Source organism: Myodes glareolus, chromosome 3 (assembly GCF_982192425.1).
Source record: "Myodes glareolus chromosome 3, mMyoGla1.1, whole genome shotgun sequence".
NCBI lineage: Eukaryota > Metazoa > Chordata > Mammalia > Rodentia > Cricetidae > Myodes > Myodes glareolus.
The window spans coordinates 74,075,705-74,089,459 of record NC_142028.1 but is presented as its reverse complement, the minus strand read 5'-3'; the positions used below and the strand labels follow the sequence as shown (position 1 = coordinate 74,089,459).

The window sequence follows — 13,755 nt, the reverse complement described above, 5'->3', positions numbered from 1 at the left end:
TGTTGTTGTTGTTGTTGTTTTGACAAGCTTTGTCTGTGTAACCTTGCTGTCCTGGAACTCACTCTGTAGACCAGGCTGGGCTCCAACTCACAGAGAACCCTCCTGCCTCTGCCTCCTGAGTGCTGGGATTAAAGGCGTGCACCACCACGGCCTGGCAACTATATGGTTTTTATGAGGTATTGACAATGACTTTAAACAGTGCCGCTGGTACATGTTCGTATGGTCCAATGCAGCACTGCCAGCAGTGCGTTTTACTGGTTTTGCTCATGCTGTTCACTTTAAAAGGCATGCAGAGTGGCAGTGTCTTTCTGAAAGGTGTCTTTCCTGGCCCTAGAAAGTATGCAACCCAGCTCCCAAGGTCCAAATGAAGAGCAGAAGGAGGGACAACATGAGCAAGGAAGTCAGGACTGCGAGGGGTGCATCCACCCACTGAGACACTGGGACTGATCTAATGGGAGCTCACCAAGGCCAGCTGGACTGGGACTGAAGGTGCATGTGATCAAACCAGACTCTCTGAATGTGGCTGACAATGGGGGCTGACTGAGAAGCCAAGGACAATGGCACTGGGTTTTGATTCTACTGCATGGACTGGCTTTGTGGGAGCCTAGTCTGTTTGGATGCTCACCTTCCTAGACCTGGATGGGGGGGGGGGGACCTTGGACTTCCCACAGGGCAGGGAACCCTGACTGTTCTTAGGACTGGAGAGGGAGGGAGAAGGGGAGTGAGGGGAGTGGGAGGGAAATGGGTGGAGGTGGAAATTTCTAATAAATAAATAAATAAAACATATGCGGCCCTTGCTGTTTGGTAGGGTATTAACGAGGGTAGTACGAGGGTAGTAGAGGGGAATCCTAGGATGGGGAGGCTGATCCAGGAAGTGAGAAACCCTCAGACCCATCAAACTGACCTTCCCAGTTCCCTCCTGCCTTCTGAACACCCTTGCTGGCACCAGCTTTCCCCAGCCTTCTGTCTCTACCTTCGAGCGAATCGTTATGCATCTACTGTGGTGTTCCAGTCCCAGAGCAGGAAAACTACAGTGACTCAGTGTGAGCAGGGACATTGGGGCTCATAGGGACCACACAGCCAAGAGCCAGCTCTAGGTGCCTGTCCCTGTGCCAACACTCTCCCCACTGTACCTGCTGTGAAGACACGGGGCACAAGAAGACAGTCCTAAGAATGACTGTATGCAAGGGCAGTTTTCACCTATTCTCTCTCTCCACACCCATCTGGAGGGTCCAAGAAGAGCAGCCCCCACCTACAAAGCATGAAATTGTTGCCCAGGGCTTATACACTCTCCCCAAGGTCACACACAGGGGCCAGAGAGGGCTCCCCCTCCCACCTTCCAGCCACTGGCATCTCAGAGGGAACACACAGGATCAACAGGACTGGGGGAGTTTAAGTCCCCTGAAAAGCCCCATCCACGTCAAATTTCTGTATACTTCAGAATGTGACCTCATTTGGAAGCAAGGTCTTTATACAGGTATTCAGACTAAAGTGAGATCATTAAGGTGAACGAACCCCCACTTGTCCTATATGACTAGGAGCAGAATGAGAACAGCAGAAAGGGAAGGTGTGAAGGCTCACAAGAAGCAACAAGACAAAGAAGCCCCAGGCTGCCAACAGCCAGGAGAGGCCTGGGCACATCCTCCTGCGGCCCAGAGGAACAATCCTGCCTGCATCTTGGTCTCAGCCTTCAGCCTCCACAGCTTTGAAAAAGAATTCTCTGTAGCTTAAGCCATCAGGTATGTGGTACTTGGTCCCTAGCAGATGAGCACCAAGAAGAGAAAGCTGACCTCCATCCAACCCCAAAACAGTCTACTGAAGATGTGTGGGAATAAATGGATTTTGTCATCTCAAGTTTTGTATGTTTTTACCATGCTTTTGTCAATGAAAATTGGGAGGCGATTAAAAACTAAAAAACACACTAAAAGTGTACGTGCTCTTCAGAACACTGCCAATGTTTTGAATTTACTTGCAGTTTGGTTTCAGTTTGGGTTATCTTTCCTCTATGCAGCTGCTCGAATCTTTCTCCAAGGGCTGTCTCCGGCTTGGATGAGAGCCTGGGTGCAGGTCTCAATCCGATCCAACCCTATGCATAGGGAATGCTGTGCAGATTTATGTAGACATTGTATAAAATGAGCCATGCTGCTTGATGACTTCCTTTTTCCCCTGGCTTATCTTGAGTATTTCCTCCTGTATCTAATATTCTTCCACGTCGGGCTCTTTCACTTCTGTACAGACCTCCACCTCTGAATGTGGCATGATCCCCTTACCCCGTGCCCTTTCATTGGATGTTAGCAGTCACCTACTTTGCCCAGTTACACATAGGGCTGGACCGATCTTTGATTTGGGCTTCAATAGGGTTGCTAAACCTGAGTCCAAATCAAAGCATAGCCGGTGCGAAGCTTTGGTACCTACTGTAGTGACCCCGCTGAAAGACTGCAATCTACCTCCTCCTGTAGCCAGACAGGGGCTAACTCCCCCGCACCTCCCCAACATCTGCTGTTTTGCCTGCTATTGTTTTGACCAGTTGTATAGAGAGGAAACCCCAGAATCTCCTTTTCATTTGCACTTTGGACTTCTAATGTTTTTACAAGGTTTTTGTATTTCTTCAGTGAGCTACGTTAATCATCCTCTGCCCGTTTTTGTCCACTGGTCAGTTCCTCTCATTGTTAGGGATTTAGCGGACTTGAAAGGGCAGCTGCAGATGGGCGCCCACTGCAGCTTCCTCCCCGCCCTTCTGACCCTCCTCCTCCTCCTTTCCCATCCCCCAAAGAGCTTTCCTTTGCTCTCCAGGGAACCTTTGTCATTCAAACGGGCCCCTGCTTCCCAGGGCCCTGGGAAAGTCATCTCTCACCGCCCTCTCCACCTTTTTCTCTTTTGCCTCCGGAGCCCCACATTCTTGTAGTTCTCCCCACCTCTCACCACGCCCTGCACGTCCTCCCTCGAAATTCTTCTCGGAGGCTCTAAGCCACAGGGGACCCTTACTAATCTAGTGCGGGAATCCCGCCCCACCCTGCTCCCTGAAAAGAGAAGGCGGGGGGGGGGGGGAGAAAGATGGAGGGAGGTTCAAAGGAGCAGTGTGGTCTCCGGGGGATGACCCGGGAGAAAGAGGAGAGAGTGTATGGTGGGGGAAAGAGCACGCCTGCTGTCTTTTTGACCTTTGAAGCCTTTCCAGGGTAGCGCTTCCATCCCAGATCCTCCTGGTACAGGTTCTACATCCCCTTACAGGGAAGGTTGTAGGGGGTACAAAAACAACCTTACCAGCAGATCATCCGCACAAACAGGTGCATTACCACAAACCTCCTAGGGTCAGGCCTGGCTTCTCCAGGCAAGGTGGGCCCTGGGCAGGGAAAGTTTTCACTTGTTTAGAGAGAGGCAGAAAGAACAGCCTAAGCGAGGCCGGAAGGCCAGAGGACCTGGCGGACAGCGCAACTGAGCGTGATTGGGGGGGGGGGGGGACACGAGACGCCTTGTGATCCATGCAGGATTCCTGGTCTCCACTCCACTCAGTCACCTATTGAAATCATCTGTATGACTGGCCAGTCTGCGCCAGAGCTGCTGCCCGGCCTAGACCTTGGGTCGACAAGCATGGGCCTGCGAGAAATCTGAGCAAAGGGCACTCGGAGAGGGAACGAAGCCGGGAGAAGCAGCAGGGCCTGGGGTACAGATTTATCAGACTGACAGGGTGAGTAATGAGTAAGAAAAGAAGGCATCGCATGCAGAGGGAGGGTCACCTAAACACAGAGTGGAATATGAAATATGACTTCCTTGCGCCTGAGGAACTGTGCACGAGGGAAGCGAGTGAAAGGCCTCAAAGCCTGGACCCTCAAACTTGAGGCGAGGCATATCAGAATCCAATTTCACCAAGATCCAACTGGAGGTGGCAGCAGCCCGAGGTTGGGTTGTGTGAGGAGGGGGCGGGGAAGCAGCCGAGGCCCTCGTTCCCCTTGTCCCTCGGGCCGGGTCTCCGCCCTGTCCCGGACCGCACGTAGCGCTCGTAGGCTCCGCGCGCCGGGGCAGGTAACAAAGCGGCTAGTGTGGGGCGGGCGCCAGGGCTGGGCCAGGAGGAGGAGACAGGGGAATGGGGGTGGGGAGCGGGGGCCCAGGAGAGATCTATCACGCCAGGGCTCGCTCTATCCTCCACCCGACGAAGGCGCCACGATCCTTGCATTCTGGCGGGATGGCCCAGGCCCAGACGCAGAAGGCGACTGGGCACGGGTCTCTAGGGGAGCTCCACAACTCACAGCCCTGGATTGGGTCGGCCAGCGAAGGGGTGAACTCATGGAGGTCCTGTCAGCACCCTCTTTTCGGTGCGAGGACAAGGACCGCCCCAGGCCTCTGGGCAGAATTAGATTGATGTGTACATTCTGGTGCTCGCTGTGGAATGCCTTATCGGAGAGGCCATTAGTTTACCTGGATGAACGGGTTTCTAAGTGGCACAAGGTTCTGAAGTCTTGTCCCAAACAAAGGATGGGGGAGGGATGGCGTGGATGAGGTTAAGAAGAGACCCTAGTCTTCCCAAGCTACCCAGGACACCAACTCATGTCTTTGTAGGATGCCTCTGCAGGTGCTCACTCAGGGCACGGTTAGATTTCCATGCTGTGTCCACACACCTGACAACACACACGTGTAGGTGGGTCAGCTCCTTCCCACTAACCAAGCAGAGCTGGTGGATGAACTTGGAATGACCCCTTGGGGTCATTCGGCTTCCCCCTCCTGGCTTTTTGTTGGATGGGAAGGGGGGTAAGCAACCAGAGGCTGACGTTGGAGAACAAAAGCAGTTTGGGAGGCAAAGTCTTTTGCTTCCAGGCAACTACCCTCTTCTAGGGCCTCACAGCCCAACTCGGTGCGTAGTGATCTCCCATCCCCCACCGAAGCCATCAAATGTAGGTCGTCAGACCACCCAGGATAGGCTTTGGGGGCCCAAGAGAAAAGGAAGCTGATCCGCACTGAGTCTCAAGAGATGGAAGTGAGGGTGCCAAGAGAAGGTGACTGCCTCAGTTTCCTCACCGCTACTTTCAGGACTGCTTTAGAGTTCACCATTCCCCTGGGGAAAGGAGCCTAGGCGCCTCTTGTGCCCCAATCCTTGCAACCTGGCCTGGAGCCCTCACTCTTTGGAGAGGAGCGTGGAGAGTGGGAAAGAGAAACTCTGAGACACTGCCCAGTCTGGGGCAGTAGACTGCGGGTGAGCCAGAGAAGCTAGTGAGCTAGAGACCACACCCCCAGGCACTGGGGATGCTGTGCCCACTGCACAGATCAAGATTGGAGCTGCAACTGCAACCCAGGGTGCCCAGGGCTCATGACCAAAGCTCCACACATACAGAGGAAATAAATGTCTCCGACCAGGGAGGCATTTGGAGGGAAGGCTGCTGCACAAGCAAGCTGGGGCGTGTGGCAGAATGTCATCTTTCTGACCCTGGTGTGGTCAGGCGGCATCTTCCCTAGAATCAGGAAGCCCTTGAGTCAAAGCTCCTGGCCCAAGGCAGGACACACACAAGCAACCATGCCATGCTCTCCGGGCACTCGGCAGGCCATCTTAGCCACCCCTATGGTGTGTGGCAACCAGGGCCAAAAGACAATAACCTGTTTGAAGGCAGGCCTGGCCACCTCCTGGTTACATGTCCTTGGCCAGTCACTTCTTTCTCTGGGCCTTGATTTTGTTATCTGTAAAGGAGACAAAGATGCCTTGGCTGCTTTAGAGGACTGGGGCCCTGTGCTGTACTGCCCTTCCCCCCAGCTCCCTCAGCACCCTCTTCCCTGCTCTCCTGGTTCCAAGCCCGTGGACCTGCACTAGCAAGTCCCACTTCGTAGGAGCTGCTTTCCTGGATCTCTGGGGCCACTGACACCAGGAACCCAGGGTTGTCTAGGTCAGGGTCTGTGGTAGAAGGCAATGTTCACTGAATGCTAAGGAATGAATGAATCACACACACACACACACACACACACACACACACACACACACACACACGGTTCTCTGTATAGCCCTGGCTGTCCTGGCCCTTGCTCTATAGACCAGACTGACCTCAAACTCACAGAGATCGGCCTGCCTCTGACTCCCGAGTGCTGGGATTAAAGGTGTGCACCACCACTGCCTGGTAAGAAAACGTTTTCTTAACTAGAAGACAAATTGGAGGGCTTTTTTCATTAGAACATTTTAAATCACAGAGGTCCAGGACCTGACTGCTACCTCAGAAACAATAAACTGTCCTTTTGGCCGATGAGGAAAGTGAGGTCCAGCAAGTGACACAAATGCCCAGGTAGACCCCAGCTGAAATCTTCCAACTTTCAGTGAAAGAGGTCTCCCGTACTGTTTCTTGAAGCCATTCTTGTTTTGCTTGCTTGTTTGAAGTTGAATGCCTAAAAGGGAGGGGGCAGGGAGTGTGCAAGTCAAATAATCCCAAGCTGATTCCAAAATGGTGTATTCTAAGGGCTTTCCTTATTAAAGGAGAAAACTCACGTAACAGGAATGGGGGTCCAACATCAAGGTGTGGAACACAGGAAGAAGAGAGAGGAGAGTTGGGCAGGATGGCAGCTTTTTGAGAACCCAAAAGTCACGCCCCCACCTGGTTCAGCCTCTTAAAGGTCATTGGCTGAAGGAGGTTCCCCATCGCCTCCCATTGTCTAAATAACAGAGTTCCAAACCCAATATAAAACTATATACATTAAGAACAGATATCAAGTATAAACTTAGAATTATAACCAGTATAAACAATATTAAGAAAGGAGCATATGTTAAATGTTTTAATTATCACTCTATCCCAAGGAGTCTAAGTCTTGTGTTAGAAATGGCTTGGTTTGCCAGGCAGTGGTGGTGCACGCCTTTAATCCCAGCACTTGGGAGGCAGAGGCAGACGGATCTCTGTGAGTTCGAGGTCAGCCTGGTCTACAAGAGCTAGTTCCAGGACAGGCTCCAAAGCCACAGAGAAACTCTGTCTTGAAAAACCAAAAAGAATAAAAAGAAATGATTTGGCTATATCATAAGAGGAAGGTATCTATAACTATCTAGTCTTCAACCCCATTGAAGACCTGAGAAGGGAAATAGTATTACTTGAGTAGGCAGGAAGTGCAATTAAGCAGCTTCCAAAATGTGCAGTAGATGACAGAGACAACTGGCTACCTGGGCAATCACCCAAAATCTCATTTGCAATATTGAAGCAACCAACTTTGGCTAAGGCCTAGAGTAACTGACAGACCATTTTTACAGGCAGGAAAATTTTTCAAAACCATCTTACCCTGTCTTGTCAAGGTTTGGCAGTCTTTTTCCTTGTATCCTGCTTGGCCAGTCCAGACATTGTGCACTTTGTCAGTGGTTGAGGCATGGGTAGTTCCTTGCCCAAAGGCCAGTTGCACCACAAAGAAAACAAGCTCCCAGTGGAGTGTCTCCAGTGCTCAACATTGAGCACCAAATTGTTGTTGGAGGCTGCTTGTTCGTTCCTGGCTGCCCAGAACCAAAATAATCACACAGAAACTATATTATTTGTAATACTGTTTGGCCAATAGCTTAAGTGTATTTTTAGCTAGTTCTTATATCTTAACCCATTTCTATTATTTTATGTTTTACCATGAGGCTCATGGCCTACTGGCAGGGTTCTGGCTCTCTGTCTCCTGTGGCAGCTACATGGCTTCTTTCTGATTATGCCTTCTTTCTCCCAGCATTCAGTTTAGTTTTCCCCAGCCTAGCCCTATTCTGCCTTGCACAGGCCCAAAGCAACTTCTTTATTAACCAATGGTATATTTACAGCATACAGAGGGGGAAATCCTACATCACTTGTTTATTGAGGTGTGTATGTGTGTATGTGTGTGTGTGTGTGTGTGTGTGTGTGTGTGTGTTATCACTTTGACTCAGGCTAGCATGCCTCCGTGGCATCCAAAGTGGAGGCTCAATTATCCAAACATAAGGCCTGAGAAATCTAAGAAAAGTTCTGGACAAGGATCCAGATGTGGCTTTCTAGTCCTGCAGTCTCTTGAGCAGTCTAGTATTCGGCATACAGATGCATGGCTTCCAGCTGCTGTCGGTGGGCTAGAGTCAGCCACCAGTGCCATGCACCAGTGCCATGTGCTAAACTGAGCCATGTGCAGCTGACCTGGCAGTTTAAGATTTGTCTCACACAGTCAGAGAACACTGCGGGTGCTCAGGAAAGACAGATCCGAATGGGAAAAAAAACTCTAAACAGCTTACAGTGTGCTTTAAAAATGTGTATAGGCTTAAAAAAAGAAAAGAACATGGGTATAGTCATAGAAGAAATAGTTTATAAATAATAAGATAAAGTCTTTAAATAGAGAATAAAATAATATAAAAAGGATAAGCCACGTAAAGATGGAAATACACTCGGTGTCTGGATCCTGTGTGCTGTTGTGTTGACTTTGAATTTTTTGATTGCTGACGAGTGAATGACAGCTGCTGAGAGACATGGAGTTGTAGAGGGAGAGCTGGACTAGACCAGCCTAGATACTTCAGGAACACCTTAACTTTAAAGTGAATGTCAGAAAATGCATTGCTTTGGGGAAGAAGTCATGCTTTCCACAGCAAACAAAAGACTGTGAAGTCCTTCAAGGTTGATAGAGATCAGGTTTGGTTGGGGAAGATCCCTTGGAAATCCTGGCTACAGACATAAATAAATAAACCTAGAAAAACCACAAAACATATATTATACTAGATCCAACATAAAACAAGAAAATCATCTTTGGCTGGCTTGTGTACAAGGCACAATCCATACTTGTGCTAATGTAGATATGTATGTTACCTTTGAAAGTTTGTTGTTTTCAGAGCAAGGGGATAAGACACCAATGAAAACGGGTGGCCCAGGTGATCCAGCTTCTCAGGGTACCTCTGTTGCAGCTTCTCCAGAGTTCTACATCCAGAACAGCTTCAAGGCTGTTGACTAAGAAGGTGCAGTCTCACAGATGAGTCTAGCCAGGACTACAAATAAGCCTTTGGTTTTCCCATTGCACAGAAACTGGACAACAAATGCTATGAATAGTTTTCCCAGGACTTAACTATTATCTCAATTTTCTCAGGTTCTCTAAAGATGCTATTAGTCACAGACAACAGGAAACAGTCTAGAGAACATAATGCTCACATTCTCAAGAGGTGGGGTACACGGTTTGGGGTCATTCAGTGGGTTATGAATGTTTGTCATCATTTAGTGGAGTTGATTACAGGTTGTTACTGGTCATGATCAGAGAGAAAGTTGAACAAAGGAGATTAGATGTGGGGGATCTCTTTCTGAAGGTAAAAAGGGGGATGCATTATAGAAATGATGGAATGGAAGGGTAGATTGATGTTTACTTTTGAACAACTGTTAGTCTCAAATATTTTTACATTGGTATGGCTTTTTGAAAATTAATACAAATTTAGGGTTATTTTTGTTATACTGTGCTTATGTTTCTATTCTTGTTAAGATATTTTTGTATATTGATACAAATTTAAGCTTATTTTTGTTAGAACATACAGTACATGTTTTTATTCTTGTTTAAGGCATTGTACCTATGCAGCTCACTCAACAATGTAATATAAACTTTTAATCCTTGAAAGTTATTATTACAAACTATTTTTTTTTTGGTTTTTCGAGACAGGGTTTTTCTGTAGCTGTATTGTAGACCAGGCTGGTCTCGAACTCACAGAGATCTGCCTGCCTCTGCCTCCCGAGTGCTGGGATTAAAGGCGTGCACCACCACCGCCTGGCTACAAACTATTTAGGATAATAAAAAATGCAGGTTAGTAGTCACCTATAACAATATAACTTGTCACATTAGGTATGTTTTCAAGGTCAAACAGAGATATGTTTTAGATAGACAGGTCATCTTCAAATGCTTCAGATATCTACAGAATATGGCATTTAAGATATTTTAATAACAGAAGGCTTTTCATGACAGTGAGATATGTCTGCTCCTGGCAGCCTCTTATCTACTTCAGAGAAGATGATGAATGTTGGAGAATCTCACATGAAGTTTGCTTTCCGTGTGGCAAAGCTAGTCAATTGGAGAAGAAAATGTTCTTGCCTTGACTGCTGACAGTGTGCTCTACAAACTAGGCAAGCAGGACACAAAGAAAAAGACTGCAGAACTTTGCCAAGACAAGGTAGAGCAGTCCTTCAAAATCCCTGCTTCACAGAAAAGGCTGTCAGATATTCTAGGCCTGTAGGCTCAAGATGGATGCCCCACGCTACATAGGAACCACGGGTACTGTCCAGGAAGCCAGCTATTCTGTCATTTCTATAGTTTGGGAAGTTGCTGTTTACTTCCTGTTTACTCAGGTTATATAATATATATCCTTCTACAGTCACTAATGGAGTTGAAGACTAGATATAGTTATAGTTTTCTTTGTTATCAAATTCAAAAAAGAAACTCATAAAAGAGTTGTAATGTATATAAGGTTGAGAGTCATAAAAGCTTAAATTGATTATCTAAGAAAATGTTTTGCCAGGTGGTGGTGGTGCACACCTTTAATCCCACAATCAGGAGGCAGAGATAGGCAAATCTTTGTGAGTTCAAGGCCAGCCTGGTCTACAGAGCAAGTTCCAGGATAGGCCCCAAAGCTACAGAGAAACCCTATCTTAAAAAAGAAAAAAGAAAATGTTTTGAGGTCCATAAAGAGATAGATAGATAGATAAATAGATAGATAGATAGATAGATAGATAGATAAAATAGTTTTGGGTTGGTAATACAAGATAGGATAAAAAGTAAATTAGGTACAAAATTCTGGTTTCTCCAAGATAGGAAGGATAATGGAATATTTTCTCTGAATTTGCCAAATGCAAATGGACTGGACATTGTGGATGTAATTCTAACCTGATAATTGTTCCATTATGTTAGAGTTAAAAAAAACCTTTCTTTTTTATTTAGACAAAAAGGGGGAAATGTTGTAGAATAATCTTTTTACATATTGTGAAGATGTGTCTTTGCCCAGACTGGTTTAATAAAAAGCTAAATGTCCAATAGCTGGGCAGAAAGAGGTTAGGCAGGACTTCTGGGCAGAGAGAAAAGGACAGGAGCTGAATCAAGGTACAGGAGAGACACCAGAGTACACTGAGGGGAAACAGGAGATGCAAGATAGAAGAGAAGTAAAAGGCCACGAGGCAAAATGTAGAGTAATGAATTAATGTAAGTGATAGGAGCTAGTGGCACAAGCCTAAGTTCATAATTGATAATAAGCCTCCGTGTCATTGTTTGTGATCTGGCGGCCCAAAGAAAAATCCGTCTACACCTCCCCCCATCAACACTGACATTTCTATCAGAACACACACACACCTTTCCCCCTCCATCAACACTGACATTTCTATCAGAACACACACACCTTTCCCCCTCCATCAACACTGACATTTCTATCAGAACACACACACACCTTTCCCCCTCCATCAACACTGACATTTCTATCAGAACACACACACCTTTCCCCCTCCATCAACACTGACATTTCTATCAGAACACACACACCTCCCCCATCAATACTGACATGTCTATCAGAACACGCACAGCTCCCCCCATCAACACTGACATGTCTATCAGAGCACACACACCTTTCCCCCTCCATCAACACTGACATTTCTATCAGAACACACACACCTTTCCCCCTCCATCAACACTGACATTTCTATCAGAACACGCACACCTCCCCCCATCAACACTGACATGTCTATCAGAATACACACACCTCCTCCATCAACACTGACATGTCTGTCAGAACACACACACCTTTCCCCCTCCATTAACACTGACATTTCTATCAGAACACGCACACCTCCCCCATCAATACTGACATGTCTATCAGAACACGCACAGCTCCCCCCATCAACACTGACATGTCTATCAGAACATGCACTTCTTTACCCCCATTAACACTGACATTTCTATCAGAACATGCACACCTCCCCCCCCATTAACACTGACATTTCTATCAGAACACGCACAACTCTTCCTCCTATGGCTTCAGCATCACAGAGCATTGAAGCCCAGCATGCGGATCTCCTGCTCTTCCCTCCAGTGCCTGCCTTCTGCAGGGACCTGAGAGCCCTAAGTGCAGAGAGGCGGCTGAGGACCTGAGCCAGGGTGCTGAGCACCCTGCTGTGCATGCCCTTCGGAAGGCAGAACTGTGACAGGGCTCCACTAGCCACCTGGCTGTGACCATCTTCACAATCAAACATTTGACAAGCACTAGTCAGATGATTGTTTAGGCAAGTTGACCTCTCGTGAGCCTCAGTTTCCTTACCTGTAAAATGAGATCGATTGAGTTGATTCAACGAGAACAGGAAGTGTTTGAATCTGGATAGAGGAGCAAAGCTGTACCTTCCCAAACTCTATCCCTCTCTCCTTTCCTTCCTCTCCTCTTCCCCAGTTTCTTTTTTCCATTCTCCTTTCTCCCCCATCCCCAGTGTCCCCTGTACTCCCAAAATAAAGAAAGAATTGTGGGTGAGGCATAGGGATACAGGCCTTTAATCCCAGCACTCAGGAAGATTCAGAGAACCTCTATGAGTCTGAGACCAGCCTGGTCTACACAAGTTCCAGGCCAGTCAGAGCTACGTGGTGAAACCCTACCTCAAAGAACAAAAACCAGAACTGTGAACCCTGCTCTTCTCCCACAGTCCGGCGTCTACTGTGAAACGCCATGGGAGGCCAAAAGTATTATCTAAAATGGCGCTAATACCAAATTTCTGAATCCCCTGAACATCACCTTCCAGAATAAAAGGTATCTTTCCCTGAATTGTCCTTGCAAACCCTGAAGGCCACCGCAAGCATCTTTGGAAAAGAGGAAGGAAGAAAACAAGCATATGCAGAGAGGCCGGCGTGAGGACAAGCAGAGACTGCGTGGAGCCGTCACAGCCACGGAGCATCGCAGTCACCAGGAGCTGGAGGAAGCAAGCGGCAGTTTCTCTCACAGAGGTGTGGACGGCGGCTGGAACCTGCTGCCACTTGCTTTCAGACTTCCTCCTCTGTGGGAAAAGCACATTCCTGCCATTGCCGGGCACCCAACGGGGCAACTGGTTCTGGCAGCCAGGGCACACTAAGATAGGTCTAGAGATCTCAGCAGCAATCAACCAGTAATCCCCTGCCCCGCTAAGCCAAATCTGGACTTACGTTGCCTCTCAGCCAGCCACTAAATTCTGACATCGGATCCTGGTGGGGTGAGATGTCTGTGTCAGGGCAAAGGGAGAGTTCTCCTCTACCCCCTAAAGTTTGGCTGGAATAAATGTCAAAGACAGATAGATACAGGAGACAAGGTATATAAGCTCATTAATATGCACAAAGGGACACATTCCAGCCTGGGGGAAATCACAGGAGTGTGACTACCCAGAAGTCCAGCCTGATTCCAAAGTTACAAAACAGTCTCTTTTCCCTACGTGGTTCTCAACCTTCCTAAAGCTACGAGCGACCCTTTAATACAGTTTCTCATGTTGTGATGACCCCCACCCCCATAAAAATATTTTCATTGCTTCTTCATATCTGTAATTTTGTTACTGCTATGAAGAGCAATGAAAATATCTTATAGGCAGGGTATCTGATATGCAGGGTCATTCAACACCCACCCTCAACCGCCCTGCCCCAGGGGATTGCAACCCACAGGTTGAGAGCAGTGTTTTAGAGAGCCTGTAAGTGATTCTGGGAGGAACTCACAGGAGTAAGAACATACAGTTCCCATGAGCAAGAGAACAGGTAATGGATTGTAAATTATTCTGTTTGGGACCAAAATAAAGGACAATGGTACAGAACAAAATCCACCTTACAGTGTTGACAGACTCAGGCTTTCCTCCTGCCTTG

The 13,755-nt window shown here is 47.7% G+C and overlaps 1 long non-coding RNA gene across 1 annotated transcript; it reads right to left on the bottom strand.

The window, feature by feature from the left end:
* Positions 1-6,139: 6,139 nt before the first annotated feature.
* On the bottom strand, positions 6,140-8,878 carry LOC146895159 (uncharacterized). The gene is made up of 3 exons (XR_015000739.2): positions 8,745-8,878; positions 7,233-7,438; positions 6,140-6,357 (listed from the first exon to the last, which is right to left on the bottom strand). It is a non-coding gene; the product is annotated as an uncharacterized LOC146895159 (long non-coding RNA).
* Between the last annotated feature and the right edge of the window lie 4,877 nt (positions 8,879-13,755).